The sequence below is a fragment of the Macrobrachium nipponense genome, chromosome 8, assembly GCF_015104395.2.
Source record: "Macrobrachium nipponense isolate FS-2020 chromosome 8, ASM1510439v2, whole genome shotgun sequence".
NCBI classification, from domain to species: domain Eukaryota; kingdom Metazoa; phylum Arthropoda; class Malacostraca; order Decapoda; family Palaemonidae; genus Macrobrachium; species Macrobrachium nipponense.
Window position 1 is genome coordinate 34,951,776 of NC_087203.1, and position 12,500 is coordinate 34,964,275.

General features: G+C 36.7%; 1 protein-coding gene across 4 annotated transcripts in view; it reads right to left on the reverse strand.

Annotated features, from left to right (window-relative positions):
- Positions 1-12,500, reverse strand: part of LOC135222669 (galanin receptor 2a-like) — a 711,404-nt gene that overhangs the window by 657,028 nt on the left and 41,876 nt on the right. For all 4 annotated transcript variants that reach the window (XM_064260820.1, XM_064260822.1, XM_064260816.1 and 1 more), the window contains exon 2: positions 765-1,146. The gene's annotated coding sequence lies outside the window, so the exon portion shown is untranslated. The remainder of the gene's footprint in view (positions 1-764; positions 1,147-12,500) is intronic.

A 12,500-nucleotide genomic window follows, 5' to 3' on the forward strand; every position in this document is an offset into this window, starting at 1 on the left:
GTACAAAATATATATATATATATATATAATATATATATATATATATATATATATATATATATATATATATATATATATACATACAGGAAAGGTGAATGCATGAAGGCGGCAGTGTACCCTAAAAGCCTTGTTTCACCAATGAAAATTTAAAAAATATATATGCAATAATTTATAAGAAATAATATTTCTGTACTGTTTGACACCCACATTACTTATTTTTGACATTTTCATTTTAATAAATAAATCATAAATATCCTATCCAAAAATTCCTGTATCTTTAACTCAACGCGAAACACCTTTTTCAGACCTTTTTAGGCTTTTCCATAAAACTTTCATAGCAAACCTCCCCCACCCCCCCCAACAACAACAAAGTAGTTTGTAGGCTTACTCCCTGCGTAGGCAAAAATTCTCTACCCATACCTTCCTCCTACTCTCACGCACATATACGCATATAAGCATTACGCTTTTACGTGCAAGCTTTAAGTTTTGTTTCGAGATTGTCTCTGAACGACACGCGTGATGATCCGTTAATCAGCTTGTTCACCTGAAATATTTGACGTCTTAAAAAAAGACAAAAAAAAATTAAAACGTTCGCTCATAAATAATGAAGTTTCCTGATAAGAAAAATATTGACCTATTCCTAGGCTGTATTTTTTAATTATATCATACGTGATATTCTACAAACCTTCACAGCGGAAAATAAAAAAACGGGACCAAACGAGAGACGAACTCTTACAGGACGTATAGAAAACATTTCCACTTACCTTTATATATCTTCTGTCCAAGTAGGGTCCAAATGCAGTTCAGGCGAAATTGATCTCCATCATGGGGAACCTTTACTCTTTCCACAAAACTCTTCATAATAATGCACACGGAGGTCGGTCCAAATTGACATCCTGAAGTGGCACTAACTCGCGTAATTACGAACGACACAGGTCATGTCATGATTCCGAGTTATTTTCACTTCATGTTTCACCACACACAACACAGATCATGACTATTTTTCCGGCTTCAGCGATCTGCTCTCTGTCGACTGCAGAAATTCAACATGGACTGGCGGTTCTCCCTGTCATTCATGCTGCATTATCTTTGTCTAGTACACGTCTCTCTCTCTCTCTCTTTCTCGTGACAGTCGTTTTCTGTTTCCTGGAAATGAAAATGCGTCGATAAATGTATTATATTCTGTTACATTTATCAGGTTATGCAAATATAATGGTCGCACGTAATCGAAAGTTCATTGTTTATATACACACACATATATATAGGTATATTATATATATATATATTATATAATATATATATATATATATATATATATATATATACCTTTTACTTTTCAACGTTGAACCGCCGAAGGAGAGGGCGTCTGCCAAAAAAGACACACACTTTAATTGCTATATTATGGATGGGGACCCCTATGCAGAAAACTTCCATGGCAGCTGCGTCAGAAACCAACACACAGGGTCATCAGCAGCGCATCGAACGCCCTCACACACATGTATTATTATTCACCTCTATCTTACACTTGCTATCTCACATGTAGGATTTTGAGGTCTTATCTTTCAAGGTTTCCAATTCTTCTTTCCTCCTAACACTTCGAAATTGTGCGCTAGTTTCCCAACCTATCTTTCCACTTACCAAATACTGGTTAATCCTTTCATCAGTTTAATAAACAAGGGTTTTACTAATCATACTATCTCCACATTCCACAACCTTTCAGTTTATATCTACAGGTATTGTTATTTAAATGACCCGGCTTCAGTTCTCGGTGATTCGTTCGGTACAGACTTGAAACTCTTTTCCCTATTTTTTTTTCTTTTAATTCATTTCGCTACCAAATGAGTAGTTTGATGCTACCGGAACCCTTTAGAGCAGAGGTGGCCAAACAGCCGGTGGCATATATATGTATATATATAATATTATATATATATATATATATATATATATATATATATTATATATATATATATATATATATATATGCATACACATATATATGAGGCAATAGAATTAATGTTTTATCGTAATATGGCAGTATTTGACTTTTTTTTCCACGTAATAATATGTGATTATGCAGTATGGTAGATCGTAAAAGAGTTTCAGTCTTTAGAGTAGATATCGGAGTCCAAAAGTCAGGCCATCCCTGCTTTATAGCCTACAATTATTTTGGGGGACCACAGTGTGAACGCAGACACTGATGTATTTGGGCACAGTTATAACTGTTCCCCAAATCAATGGTGCTTCCTAGGGCACACAGATTTTGCCATTTAATACCACTGTTGTAACATTCCACAGTACAGAGACTGGCCTGATATATGTGTTGAATTCTGTCTTAGAAAGTTAATTACAAAAATGTTAATCACCGAAAGTCTGTTGGGCAGGAAACCTAATCTCCAGGTCAGCAGGGTCAATCTAGCTTCTTTGAATATCAAAGCTCGGCTTATGGGATCTTCTGAGGTAAAACCTTTGTTTCCTTCAATTACTTTAATCTCTCTGATAAGTGCACCTTCTACTACCCTCCTGTGACTAATTTTGTTGCTTTGTATATAAGCCTACTGTTCTTGAAATCCATCCTATGGTCATTTTCCCCCAACAATGTCTAGCTATAGCACTCCTGGGAGTTAAGCTGTACTGCCCTTCTATGTTCTTGGACTCTAGTCCTTATTCCCCTACCTGATTCCCCCACATATCTGTCTCCACAATTATTGCAATTGATTATGTATACCCCCGCTACATCATCTGTATTACTATCTTCTCCTTCCAATTTATTTTTACATACTTTGTTTTTTAAGGTATTATCAAAGGTATATACAAATTATATTGACTTTCTTTCATTTTTGAAGTGATTTGTTTCATTTTAGGCATAAAAGGGAGGGCAACTATTTTCTTGTTTTCTTTATTCCATGTACTCTCTACATTCGCTCTGTAAAATATTTTTCTAGCTTTGTTGAGTGCCCTTTTTCTGAACCATTCCGGGTATGCTAATGCATCGAAGCTTTATCGATGTAATTTATTTCTTGCTCTATCTTGCAAGGGTCACACGTTCTCATTGCCCTAAGAAATAAACCTGTTAGAACCCCTATTTTTATATCATGACTATGAAAAGAGAAGAAATGAATATATGAGTTTGTATGTGTGGGCTTTCTATATGTGCTGAATTCATATCCTGTTTCTTTTCTTTCTATGAGTATGTCTAAAAAGCGCAGTTTATTATTGTTACTTTTCTCTAAAGTGAACTGGATATTGTTATCAAACTTATTGAGCTCATCTAGAAAAGTTTCTATTTTATTTCCATCCCTTGCAGAATAGCAAAAATATCATCCACGTATCTCCACCATCCTTGCAGTTTAAGTTAGGGACATTCACATTAGGAACTAGATTAGTTTCGAAATATTCCATATAGATGTTAGCGAGTATAGGTGATAATGAGGACCCCATAGCTACTCCATATTTCTGTTTGTAAACATGTCCATCAAAGCTAGAAAAATATTTTACAGAGCGAATGTAGAGAGTACATGGAATAAAGAAAACAAGAAAATAGTTGCCCTCCCTTTTATGCCTAAAATGAAACAAATCACTTCAAAAATGAAAGAAAGTCAATATAAATTTGTATATACCTTTGATAATACCTTAAAAAAACAAAGTATGTAAAAATAAATTGGAAGGAGAAGATAGTAATACAGATGATGTAGCGTGGGTATACATAATCAATTGCAATAATTGTGGAGACAGATATGTGGGGGAATCAGGTAGGGGAATAAGGACTAGAGTCCAAGAACATAGAAGGGCAGTACAGCTAACTCCCAGGGGAGTGCTATAGCTAGACATTGTTTGGGAAAATGACCATAGGATGGATTCAAAAAACAGTAGGCTTATATACAAAAGCAACAAAATTAGTCACAGGAGGGTAGTAGAAGGTGCACTTATCAGAGAGATTAAAGTAATTGAAGGAAACAAAGGTTTTACCTCAGAAGATCCCATAAGCCGAGCGTTTGATATTAAAAGAAGCTAGATTGACCCTGCTGACCTGGAGATTAGGTTTCCTGCCCAACAGACTTTCGGTGACCACACCCTTACCACAAGGGTGAATCCCATTGACCATCAGCTCAGGATATCAGAGCGACAAGAGGGGATTGGCAACTCTCAAGAAAACCAGAACAGCCATCGCATAAATACAGCACAACGAGAAGAAGTTCCAGAAGACTGCTGGGCCTTGACCCAGGCTAACATCCCAAACATCTCTTGAGAATGGGCCACAGAAGGGCCTGAAAGTACTCGAGTGTGGAGAGTAAAACTAAATGTAAATACTTAGAAGTAAACAAGTTACAAATTGAATTTGTGGGTTTCTTTTTCAATCTTCAGAAGAAAACTGAAAGAAGTTTTTGTTTGGTTAATAATAACAATAATAATAATAATAATAATAATAATAATAATAATAATAATAATAATAATAATTTATTATTATTATTATTATTATTTTATTATTATTATTATTATTATTATTATTATTATTATTATTATTATTATTGACATATTTTATTTAAGGTGTAGTTCCTGTGATAGAAGTTAATATATATATATATAATATATATATATATATATATATATATATATATATATATATATATATATATTCATATATATCCATGTAGCACGAATTAACGCGTGCTTGAGTATATCATAAAATCCACTAAGAAATTCTCTCAGTTTGCCAGTGTAGATATCTCTCTCTCTCTCTCTCCCCTAGACCTGTAGTTACCTCTCGAACTAGCAGAATAAAAAAAAAAAATAAAAAAAAAAACACGCGCGCGCGCACACACACATACATATATGTCATAAGATCTACGTAGGAAAGTAGTACTTGAAAAATGTTGAATAAAGTACGAAAAGTACTTGTTCAAAGACCCGCTTTTCACTCACCTTCTCAAGTGGATTGTATGTATATATATATATATATATATATATATATATATATATATATATATATATATATATATATATATAATATATATATATATGTGTGTGTGTGTGTGTGTGTGTGTGTAGAGAGAGAGAGAGAGAGAGAGAGAGAGAGAGAGAGAGACATCTTCATTCGCAAACTTAACAACAATGATAAATGTGGCATTCAAACACCTAAATCAGGTCGGATTTCCTCACGAGTCAATCGTGCAAGGTTTGTAATGAGACTAGTGAATGTCGGGTAGAAATGATTGGTAATGATTTTGTCACAAGACCTTTGGAAACACGCACCCAGAACAGCAAAGTCAGTGTTGCAATCAAACTAACAAACACACCAGGGACAGGCCAGAGCCACATCATACGTTCCCACTGTTACGCACTCGTTCGAGAACCTGAGAGAAAATCAGCAAACCTTTCTGTCATTGTACTGTTACAATGTTGAACATGTTTTGTCTTCAATAAACACACAAATTGAAATGTCAACCACTCATAATTTTTCATTGTGGACTCTCAGTCATTTAGACGACCCAAAGGCCAAGTGAACCATGCTTAGTCTAAAAACTCAACATCCAACCCCTGTCCAGACAACTCTTACCGCTACGAAGTTTCTTTCATTAGAGTGGCTTGTCATTACTAATCCCCCATCTCATTTGCTTTATAAAAACTATATTACTTTATTGTCTATCATTATGTTTCTTTTTTTTCTCTCTCCGCTGGCTGAATTGCTAACTCATTATAGGATCACCCACACAAATAGCTAAGCATATTATTTATTCACTTATTCATTTGTCATCATGAAAGGCAGAGGTTTTCTTTCTCTACATTTATTTCGTAAAGAATTGAGATTTGTGACATTTACAATGGTCGAGGTCGTTATTCATCAACAAGACAGAGTCCTTTGTCAGCAAGGAATATAATGTTTCGCATAGATACTGTGCATTTGGGCGTACAATAAAAGTGATTTGATGATTGATCGACTGTCAGTTATCTGGCATAATTAGGGATTTTACGAAAGGTTTCTCTAGGATGTAAACGATATTTTTATATGACCTTATTACTGAGCGTAATATACCATGACTCCGTATTTTATTTATTATCTCCAGTCTTATTTAATAAAATATCTGACAGGAGTTCCTTTAGTATTCAGGTAGTATATTGATGTTGCTACAGATGAAGTGGGCCTTGTGCCAGCACGGGCTTTTGCTCCTAGAGCAGCCTGCAAAGCTATATCGATGACATGGGTTTTTATAGCTTTCGTAAGATCAGCAAAGTAAACCACCGCCATTGGAATCTCGTCAAAAAGAACTTATTTAAATTCACAATCTGAAAGATCCAAAGTCTAAGAAAAAGAAGTCTCGGTTTCAGACCAAGTAACCAAGTTCTGTGACGAGTTACTATAGTATTAAACTACATGGTCTTGTACTTTGACCAAGTAATATGACTTAATAGTGAATCTTGTATGTGTGCATTCTTGTACGTTCACAAATGATCACGAAATTTACCAAATGACTTGCTTAACTTTGTATTAGCTGTTAGTACTATTGACTGAATTATCGATGTAAGGGGGCATTGTATGCACAGATATTATTATGTTTATAATAAAAGATAAAAAAAAAAATAGTGAATCCCGATACTACGAGAGTAGTTCTCGTCTTGATTGAGTAACTACGTTCTGAGGCCAAGTATTATTGGCCTAATAGAAGGCTATTTTTCAAAACTGAAACGTTACCAAACAGAGCCAATGCAGCGAGTGAGGGATGGCGTGGTCATTTCGGACCATCGCAATGGACTGATAGTAATCAGAAATATCCGTTTAAACAAGGACGCCATGGCAATATTATTTATTTAAACGAAGGTCAGATATTCCGCTCATGGGAAGTTCCAATAGAGTCCAGATCGGATAGCGCTGCGCTTTCATGGTGTTTGTACTTCTCGAACTGTTGACACAGACATCAACTACCCTTTTGGCAATAGTCTCGCAGTCTTTGATACCGTGCATGAAATCGCCTACATGTTGCTCGTGTTGGTGATAAAAGAAAATCTGCAATAAATAAAATAAATGGAGTTAACAATACCAGTATAAACTCAAGCTATACAACTGCACCCCCAATGAATAGACCGAACAAAGTCATGCTGCCACCATGAGTTTGGTAACAATATGAGAAAGTTAGCATAGGAAATCAACGGCTAGATGGATGGCGTGTCCTGCTGTAAGGCCCTCGTAGAGTCGTGTAGTAAGAGAGAGAGAGAGAGAGAGAGAGAGGCGGACGCATGACTTAATAATGAGGAAGGTTCACCCCTGCCAAGCCAATGACAGTTGTGAATAACGATCAGATGATGGTTGGTTCGAACGACTCTCTCTCGGTTTTGTTTGAGCTCTCGGGGTTGAGAGAGGAATTCCCCTCCCCCCCTTACCGCCCCTCTCTCCCTTTCTCCCATAGAAAATACATAACGCCCGTTGTTCTTGCTCCCATATTATTCTTTCTGTCATTTACTTGTGAGAAATTTCCAGTATTCGCCACTTCGTCTCTCACAATTTTTTTTTCAATGGCAAGAGTTTACATTCTCTCTCACCCTCTCAGGCATAATTCTCTTGAGCGCATGGGCATATTCTCTCTCTCTCTCTCTCAAGCATGAACAACACAATCCCTCACTCTCACAAATTCTCTCATGCAACGATTCTCTCGTAAGCCGCACGGTCACTTTAAGCTGACATTGTTGTACATTTACCATACAGTCTCTCATACATATTATTCTCTCTCACTCACGCTCTATATCACAATGCCACTTTCTGCTCTCCTTGGAAATAGTAGTGTTGACTTTATACTTTCTCCCACACAAATATACGGATATTGAGTTTGTGTGTGCGTGTGCGCAAAGCTGAACTTGAAACGCAATTTAACTGCCAGTCTAAGGGGTAATAACTTTGAAATCTTGATTTTACTGCACAGGACTGTGTATGAATGTATGTATGTATGTGGGTAGGTAGGTTGGTAGGTAGGTAGGTAGGTAGGTAAGTATGTATATATGTATATATATGTATATATATATATATATATATATATATATATATATATATATATATATATATATATATTATAGCCAAGGCCACATAAAAAATAAAAGGAGGAGTACCGAGCGCTTTCGTGTTATTTGAACACTTTTCCTGTGGCCTTGGCTAAAAATATTGCCACGCGCTATTTAGTGACTTATAAGCATATATATGTATGTATATAACACACGCTTATACGTATACATATATATACATACATACATACATATACATACATATATATGTAATCAGCTCTTATTTTATGTTAACATATAATATTTTATTTTGTAGAAAATCCCTGAACATGTGGCGATGTTGTCACAAAACGTAGGATGTAGGAATACAGCAAAATGTGAGTCTTATCGTGTTCCTGCCCTTAATTAATCTTCATCGTGTGAAGAAGCGCCTCCTGAGTTTGATCTGTGTTGTATTTAAGTATATATACATACAACTCCTTAACTATAACAGTGACTGATCCTTCACAGGTAGCGCCCGAATGTCGGGTATTATAGATTCTTGTATTGACACATAACAGTACGTCAGTTACCCAGAATTTTAAATCCCGATGCACTCAGTCCCTAGTTCTGTTATTTAGAAGGTTCAGTCTCGTTATCTATACTCCGTTTTTTTCCATCTGTCCATCCGCCTGTGGTGTTTTCGCATGGTAACACTGCGTCCCGGACTTTAAAAAGTTACCCTATGTGTACGTTTTAGGTAGATAAAAGGATATCTGGGTGTACACATGCAACTGAAAAGTGTTTTAATAATTTACTGAATGCGAATTACACCGTTAGTATTCGAAATAGGATGTTGTTATTATTGTTGAATGTAAGCTCAATGTAACTATCTAAAGCCCGTGACGCAGTGTTACCATGCGCAAACACCACAGGCGGGTGTACAGAAGAAAAAAAAACAGAGTTATAGATAAGCATAGCGCTATAATACTCCACCTTTAAATGCGGCGTAGTAGACAAATGTATGGAACATAAGAGAAAAGGATTTCCCTGTGCATTTTGTGCAATATTCTTCACAGTAAATCTGTATATCCGCTTATTGTTCATACTTTTGATTGACTACTTAGGTGACTATGCATGAAGTCTATATGATAGCGTATATTTCTTCGTATGAAATGAAAATAATCGGTGATCTACTTTGTCGTTTAATATAAAGTAATTTACCTGAGTCATAGGTAGTTTCTTTTATAGAGGTGAGAAATGGCCGTGGGGTACACGGAGGGCATTAGTGCTACATACATTATGTACCCGTAATAGCCATCATAAATCACCCTTCTTGTATAGACCCCTAATTCTTTCCATCCGTCTTGTATATGGCAAGAAATACTCACATACGAGAATCGCATATCGCTTCGTCGATAGTCGCTTTTTTTTTTTTTAGAGCTCTCTCGCCTGAGGAGCAATAAAGCTATGAAGGTGGACGAACACGCCACGAAACGAGCACCTTGCAAAGGTAAACATGTCCAGCCATTAACGGATGATTGGACCCTATTACCGAGCGCTTCAGTGAGAGAATATTGTACGTCATGATTACGACTCGAAGCCTTTGAAGTCGTTTTTGCTTGTGCGGTGCTTTGGTCTCGGAACCCCCCGTCCGGAAGGGTTCTTTGTCAGCCAGGGGAGTGACATTCGTTTCCAGAGTGTCTGATGTCATGGAATTCGTTAGCGAGTTTTGCCGTTTTTATGTCAAAAATCGTCGTCAAGACGCAATTCTCGACAGAATACCTGAAAAATTTATGAGCAAGTGAAAACCCTCGAGTTTCAGACGTTGCCATTTTCGTCGTCAATAAAGAAATCGTTATTTATAATCCAATTATACTTGCAACATTACTATCCACAGACTTTACGCAGAAAATAAAAGAACAGAACTGAACGCTGCATGCTTTTGTGTGTTCATAGACGCGTGTATGCAGTTATTTGTTTTCGTTTTTCAAAAACTGTGACCTCAGCAGGGTTATAGATGCAGATATTGTTCGCATTTTATCATGTATGTATGTATATGTTTTGAATCGCTGTCAAATTAATTTTTTTTTTCTGTGCTTTCACTTCCTCTGATCTCTCACCTCCAGCCTCCCAGCAACAGAGAGAGAGAGAGAGAGAGAGAGACCCTGTTTTAAAGAAATGAAATAATAACAAATGCCATCATTGAAAGGATTTATTTCTGCACGGAACGATAAAGGAGGAGTTGGCTTCATTATTTAAGGAAAACAAAAATCTTCAAAAGCGCTTAACACAAGTTACGCTGAAATTCCGTTTAAAAAACAAGAAACCCTTCAGGGGAAAAAATAATGCAGAAACGAGGCTTATAGAGAGACGACTTTCATTCAGCATGTGATTAATGAGATGAGAATTTGTTGAGAATTCTTTTCAGAGTTATTCTCTCTCTCTCTCTCTCTCTCTCTCTCTCAGTGCCTCGAGAAAGAAAATAAGATATTGAGGAAATGTGGATACCGAAATTTAATTGACCGGCAAAAATAAACGAGTATATGAGGAAAGCCTGATTACCTCCCTTCTCCGGTGGCAGGATTTTAATCACTTTGATGCGCAAACGTAAACAGCTTCAGTAAGGAGAGACCAACTGAAAAGAATATTGTTAGGACGATGAAAATAATTAGTATTAAAATCAATAAACGTGATCTAACCTAAATTATGGTGTGAATACTTGATTTAGATGACTCAACGTAGCATTCTCTAGTAGAAAGTTAAAATCTTAGTTTAACCAGACCACTGAGCTGATTAAAAGCTCTCCTAGGGCTGGTCAGAAGGATTAGATTTTTATTTACGTGGCTAGGAACCAATTGGTTACTAAGCAACGGGACCTGCAGCTTATTGTGGGATCCGAACCACATTATATCGCGAAATGAATTTCTAATTATCAGAAATAAATTCCTCTGGTTCCACCTTGGCAGCATCGAGAAGCGAAATCGGACTACCAGATTGATAGGCGAGTACGCAACCCACTCGTCCACTGAGGAACCCATTCTCTAGTATAAAACAGTTCTAGTTTCAAATACCTCCCTTCCTTGGAGAGTCCTGAATAGTAGCAGAGTAATTCAGAATGTTGCTAATCTTATTCATTCTCGTCAGTTTTTTGCACATTTTTCTCCAGCTACTATTTCAGTTACGGGCTGCCAAAGAAGAGAATCCCGTGCCAGCACAAGGCTAGGTTAAACTACAACAAACGAACAATAGTTCCCACCTTGTAGCCCAGAACGGCGTCTAAAACTCAAGATAAAGTATGATATAAGATCATTTCTTCTAGTTGGCAAAGTTTAGTGGGCACTGTTGTGTCAGAAAGTGCTCTTGCTCGCAAGATCAGCCAACATTTAATACGGATGAAACTGTTCGAACAGGCGAAATTTGAGACAATATCCGCTCAAAGACCCCGAGATTGATACTATAAATGGAAGAATGACATAGGAGTGCGTGTTCTTGACAGTAGCAATCGCACGCTGAGTCGTTCAAGACAATCGATAGAAGAAGGAGAAAACGAGAGGAAAAATAACGTTTCAGACAGACTATGCAGGTAAACAACCGCCGAGTGAAGAAGCCATGAGAATCTGGGGACACAATAACCCACATCGGTTATATTTATCCAAATGGTTTCCAGTCGTATATTTCTGATCGCTTATTTGCCTGGCTATGGAGCGGTAATTAAACCATACCGCGCAAATTGATGACAATGTTGGAATGTAATTAACACTAATTAACTTATTTTAAAACCCATTCGTATTTGGAGCGATTAGTGCCTAGTGGCAACCTCAGTCCCGTTTTTACGTAAACTATTTTTGGAATGAGTTATTTTTTCTTCTTTTTTGTATTCTCAAATCTTTAACATTGGTTTTATCTCAAGAGAGTTAATAAATAATGTATTTACTCTGCAATTTCATATCTATTTTCTGTCATACGAACGCCAGTGCGGAAACAGAGAAATAAATTTCTGGTGGTTAGAAATTCATTTCTCGATATAATTTGGTTCGAATCCCACAATAAGCTGTAGATCCCGTTGGTAAGTAACCAACTGGTCTAGGTATATACCTAGACCGTGCTGGTTCCTAGCCACGCAGGTAAAAATCCAATCCTTCGGGCCTGCCCTAGGAGAGCTGTTAATCAACTCAGTGGTCTGGTTAAACTAAAATTATTCTTAACTTTTTTCCTGCCATTTGAAAGTGGTTAAGCGTCTTTAACAGAATTACACCCAATAACACAGTAATCCATCTGTTTATGATGAATGAACGACGTAAAGGCACCTATAAAAATGGCAAATGAGATGATCCAACAGCCAGCAAAGGAGGCAAACATTTTGGAATTCCCTTCATAATTCCGTATTCCTTTACAAAACTTCCGCTTTACAAAAGGAAGATCTAATGCTTCCTGTCGAGTTAAACTCACATTTTTTCACCATCCTCTTGTTTCTAACTGGCATCAAAGGGACATTAATTAGTCTGCTCTCCTGGTCTATCTTGGCTTTAAAA